Genomic DNA, 6,404 nt, shown 5'->3' on the forward strand with positions numbered 1-6,404 from the left:
TGTGTTCGTGCTTGCGATATGTCATGTGCATTGTCTATGTCTATTATTTGCTCACATGACATGATTGCCATGATTTCCTCTAGTATGTTGCATCTTCGCACTACTAGCTTGCACGACTTGATTACTATGCTTGACTTGATTGCCTCACACATGATGAACAATTGCTCTTTCTATTGTTTTGAGTTCCACACGATATTCACTACACCCAATGCACATTATGCTTGGATTGTCTTGCACTTGACCCATGTGTTTAGACACTTCATTTCTTTTGGTGTTGTGAATGATTCCTATGCCTACCATAGACCTTTCATTGAGCGCTTTGCCCATGTTTGCTATGAACTTGAGGTAGATGCTTCTTCTCTTGCCACACATATTTGCATCACTACCTCACATTACATGCTTGTCCCCATGATATCCTTGATTATGCTCAATTTATGTGCTTCCATGCCATGTCAAATTCCTTTGTCAAACCATATGCTTTGCATGATGACGACACTTGTTTGGTGAATAACCTCTTGAATGCTTGGTTTTGCACTAACGATAACCACATTTGTTTTTCCAAGTGTTTGTTGTCCTTGCTCATTTTGAAGGAATCACTAGACGGTGCGACATTGGAGAGTGCCCATTTTGAGCTTCAAGATGATGAGAACTTGGTGATCGACCACTCCTACACGGCGATGTCATCTTTTTCCCATGGTGATTTGGATTTCGATCCGAGGTCGGATCTTTCCCAAGGGAGGGGAGATGATGCGGAGCATCCTATGGACATCACCATGTCAAGAGTCCGTTTGGCAAGTGACACGTGCGACATCTACTTCACATACATAAAGGTGAATCATCTCCTTTACATGTGCTCACTTGACCCCTTCGAGGATGGTATACTACTTGACACCCCTCTCGTGTGCATGCATAGGTATTGTCGGAACTTCACGGATGACGAGGAGGAGTGCAAGCGCCAAGGAAAACCTACACCATCCGCGAGGGAAGCCTGGAAGAGAAGACGGAAGAAGAAGGAGCTGCAGAGTCTTCAGCGACCAGACGACCGGAAGCCACCGGACGTCCGACCCTCTATAGCCGCCGGACGACCGACGACACCAGACGTCTGACAAGTCCCAGGCATCGGACGTCCGACGCTTACCAGAAATCCGGTGCCACCTATCCCGAGAAGAATCAGCAGACGTCCGACGCGCGCAGGACGTCCGGTCCGTCCTGAGTCACCGGATGTCCGACCCCCACCGGTCATCCGGTACCTGCCTGTGTGCAGCCGCGGGCCTTTGGCCTTGTACCCCTCTCCCACTTACCCCTTTGTGACTAAGACTATAAATAGACCTCTCCCTCCTCCTTTCTAAGGTTAGCGTTGGTTTAGCTCATTTGAGAAATAGAGCTACGCTCATCCATATCAGATCTCCTTCGTGCGAGAGACTGCGGCCTCTTCGGAGAAGATCCCTTTGGATTCAAGCCCCCTTTCTAAGGGAATATCCCCCCGTGGATTCAAGACCTCCTCACGGAGAAGACTGGCTACCCTTGTATCGTCCTTAGTTGTCCGTGGATCGTGTACCATCTCTTTTGTATTCGAGGATCTAGCGCATGTGTGATCATTCTTGTTGGTTTGAGTGTTCTCTTGTGTTCCCCTCGTGATTTTCCCCTCGTTTCCCTCCTCGTGTTCTTCGTGTTCTTCGCGGGATCCGCTCCTTTCATGAAAGATCGGGCCACTAGGGTTCTACCCTACATCATCTAGGGAGGGAGGGTGTGTGTGAGCGACATACAAGAGAACAATGGAGAAATATGAGACCCTAGGAGACACAGTTTGTGTTTGTGTGTGAGAAAGAGATATTGAAGAGGAAGAGTCGTAGGTTCTCATATCTAAGGAGCGAAAGACATCTCTGTATGAGGGGTGTGCGAGTGGCACACATGGGAATAGTAGAGAGAAATGAGACCCCGGGAGACAAAGTTTTGTGTTTGTGTGAGAGAAAGAGATTCCACATGGAGAATCATAGTTAGAGACACACAGCAGGGAGCAAGATATACTTAGAGAGAGATAGTGTGATGAAGGTCGAGGGAGAGAGTACCGTCAGTGTGTTACGAAGATAAAAGATCATTGTCGACATACAGGTAGCACGAGAGATACCTGAGAGACGATGAACGCGTATAGGTCCAGAGAGATAGTCATATATAAGCATGAGTGATAGCTATATGAGACGAATATCTAGATTGAAGGGGATTCAAATATTTAAACTGGAGATCACGACATCGATAATATCATAATGCAAATTGGTGTATCAAACATGCATATTCATTTGAATTTGGGCACACGTGTAATGTTATATAGTTTATAAATATTGGTGATCCATAGATTCTTCAATTACAAACAATGCATGGTTTATATGCAATTAATGTCTAAACGGGATTACACTATATGTTGTGTGTGTGAAACACATTGTACATGTTTAAGAAGTAAAAAACCCCGCATGAAACACACATTAATTGGAGACAGTTAGCGAGGAATGCATATATTGGATTTCAACATAAAGTGGTTTCAAATATTTGAAAATCCAAATTGATGGATACAACCTTATGAATCTGAGATCATGCCATTTGTAAACCATATTTATGTATAAATGGTGTTGTGCTTTTGAAAGTATATATAAAAAATGATGTATATAGAATGTAATTCCAATTGAAAATGGATCCCGCCCGAAAAAAATAGAATACAAACGTGATTCGAATTGAGTTGGCACGGTAAACGTGCACTCTGCAAAATTTGAATGAAGCGGGGAAAGTCGCAGTAACCGCCCAAAACCAAAATCTGCGAGATGGAAATGACTACTACCTATCCCTGCCACACAAAGCCTATATGCTTGATTTCTATAGGTTTCAATAGGGGTATGTTTGTAATTTCACCCAAACATGACATAACCGCCTCTCACCCGGATTCACACACGGTGGGCGCCAAAACACAGTGTGTCCTCGGCCGAAATCGATTCCCTCCCTGATTCATATTCATACACGGTGGGCGCCAAAACAAACTCTCGTCGGCAAATATTCGGTGTATGCGAGATTACCGTCCTATCCCCGACCGACTAGTGTTGCTGTGATGTAGTAGAAATTTGAAACGGGGGCTAAGTTTGTAAATTTCCTCGCATTTGAGATAAGCGCGCCCTGAATACATGGTTCCCCCTTCCTCTCTACCTCCCTTTTCCCCATTCGTACTCCATGGGCGCCAAAACATCCTCTCCACCCCACTCTTCTCCGTCCGCCACCCCATCCACCGCCGTCCTCCTCCACCATGCCGGAGCTGATACCCCGCCGGCACCCTCCATTACAAGAGATCGGCCTCTCTCATCCACGGCTTCGGACCGGGATCCTTGCATCCCGTCCTCTCACTTCATCCCCGCCGTCGTCCACCATGCTGGCGCCGCTCCTATGACCGTCTCGTCCACCGTGCCCCGCCGCCACTGTCTACCCTCCTAGATCTTCTTCCACGCCACCGACAGCCATCGCTACCGCAGCACCGTCAAATTCTAAGCAGATGCGTACACGACGCCACACCAGAGGCGATACTCTTTCGTATCTGCTCAACTTATTTATCGCAACAAGAAAATAGATCGCCACTGCTTTTCTCTGATTTCTTGTCTTGGTTGCGAAGTTGCCTTTGTTCGGTTTGCACCTTCAGATCTGCCATGGCACACTCAACACCATACTCGCAATGCTTATGGTTTTCCCCTTTTATATTCCACACTAGTTAAATCATAGTAGACTAAATTTAAAAATTGGGTCAGTCGATTTTTCAGAGCTCGCCGGAGGCCGCCGGTGCGATCGAAGGGGCTCGGGTGGGGATGGTGGTTGTGGGAGGCGGTGGTGGGGCCTTGTCGAACGAAGAAAACTCGACGCGGGTGGGGCGGGGGTGGGGGTGGGGGAGGAACACGGGCGGTGGGGCCGGTGGTTCGGCCAGCGGCCCGTGCGGTGTTCTGTATGGGAAGCACAGTATGTTCCTTGTCAGGAAGGGGAGCAGGGACATCTGTAGTCAACAACTGATAGAGCTGGCCTGTACGTGATCGATAGGCTTTCAATTACTAGCGGCAATACAACACCGTAATTTCCAGCCAGTTCCACTTTCCCAATTTATATATCCTGGTTATGGTGTACCCCTGTTATGTACACTATGATCTGCCTAGTTGTTGTGTGCTCTTGTTATCATGGTTTGGCAATAAACTCTCTATACAGTATATTATGAACCTATCATCTGCCAGCTATCCTTACTTTTGGAGCCTATTTTTTGTGTACTTGTGCCAGATTATATAAATGCACACACCATATTACAGCACACATGAGCTCTCTCATCAGAATCCAGTGATAGCACACACGTGTTTACAAGGGCGCCCCTATATTAGAATATCATCTGCATTACAAAGATAATCTCACAACTATTTATGTTTTCATGGTTCTCAGATATTATACGCAATTACAGTGAATATCAGAATCCGCGCATCAGAAGAATATTGTGGAACACTGCAATGAGTTACAAAATTGGCAGCAAGGCATTGAGTGCCATTCTGGAAGCAATGAAACTCGTACGCTCCCCACCTGTTGATTCTTGTTCAGAATATCATCCTAATGACTATTCTAACCTCGAGGAGTCAAAGGCAGATGGCCTGTCCTATTCACCCATTAAGGTGCCTGTTCTAATTTTGCAAGGTTTTATTGATTGCGCGTATCTTGCATATGTTGTCTTGCATTTCTTCTACTTTGTTGCACCGCCATCTGCTTAGTTTACTCATCATATATGTCGAGATGCCATGCCCATCCATTATCAATACATATTCCATCTGTCATCATACCATGTTTTTCCACTCAAATGTTGTTCTTGTGCATCAGACATCAAGAAGGAAGAGGGTGATTGCCGAACCTGAAGGAGCACCAGCAAAGTCCTTGAAAAATGTGCTGGTGCCGGAGAAATCAGACAGCACCCCACTTATATTAACTGTACAACCAGTGACACAAAACGTAGGACCGACTCCCGCAGATTGTACCCATACTTCACTGGCCACACCACTAGCCCCACCACACAGGACCTGCACTCCAGCAAAAGGTATACCGATTTCATTTGCCATAGCACTAGCTGTACCATAGAAAAATCCCACTCCAGCAAAAAGTACAGCAAGTCCACCGGCCGAAGACCTATCCCAACTGTAGAGACGGCTAATTCCTGCAGATTGGAACCCCATTCCATTTATTCCCAGTTTAAAATACAATGCTTTCAATGTTGTTAGGGACTATGTGCATATATTCCCATCATGGGAAGATTATTGTGAAGACAAACACCATTTTCACATCTTCCTGTCCAACTTACGTGTAAGTCTATTATTCATGGTTATTATTTTCTTATTTTTTTCTGATTGAAGACATCAATGATTTGCATTATATTGTTGTAACTAGGCGAGGGTAAAAATCTGGATAGTCACGACGAGCAAAGCTTGCTTGTGCTTTTCAAGGAAGCATTGCAGCAGTATCGGTGTTACCTGAGGAAATCACACTTTGATGGCAAGTCTATAAATGAATTTCTGGTGAAGTCTCCTGTGCTAAATTTAGAAGACATTGAATGGAAAAACCTTGTTATGCACTGGTCTCGTTCCCAGGATGAGGTACTGTCTATGAAATCACATGACAATTTGAACTTCTACTTTTCCGCATGTGCCTTACGGATCTTTTTTGCAGGAAATCTGCTCGAAGAAGAATTCCGGTTTGACAAGAACGACAGGATATCGCAAATATGCTGCCTGCTGCTTTGCTCTTGTTAGTACATGTTGTCATGTATCACTGTACTTGCATACATACCTGGTTCATTATGTGACAGCAGTATGCATTATAGCTTGCTTATCAATTGTTCGTTCCAAATTATCTGATATGTATGAATGGTTACATTAGTGTAGAATATATCCAATGCCAATGTTTTTTTAGCTCTGCATTGTTCTTGTAAGTACATGCTGTCCTTTATCAGTGTATTTATAATGACAGGTAGTTGTTCATGTACCATCACTCTGCAGCTTATTTTCCTTTGCCCTCCATTTTCTACACATCAGATCTATATTTACTCTTACCATAAGGTTGGTACTGAAGAAGTTTAGATGTGCATTGCTCTTGGCTGTACCTCTTGCCTGTATCGCTGCACTTACATTTATAGCTACTTGGTTACGTAGCATCACTCTTCATCTTATCTTAAATATTCTACATTTTTTCGTATATTATCACATCTATATTTACTCTTAACAAAATGTAGAATAAAAGCAATTCTTTTGAAGAAGATTCTGTGGTAAACTTCTTGAATTGCCCCCCATCAGCATGGACAAGGCCTTTATAGAGCCTGTCTTCACCAATAATGTAAGTTTGTCCATCTCAAGCCTTCA

This window comes from Triticum urartu, chromosome 2, assembly GCF_003073215.2.
Source record: "Triticum urartu cultivar G1812 chromosome 2, Tu2.1, whole genome shotgun sequence".
NCBI classification, from domain to species: Eukaryota; Viridiplantae; Streptophyta; class Magnoliopsida; order Poales; family Poaceae; genus Triticum; species Triticum urartu.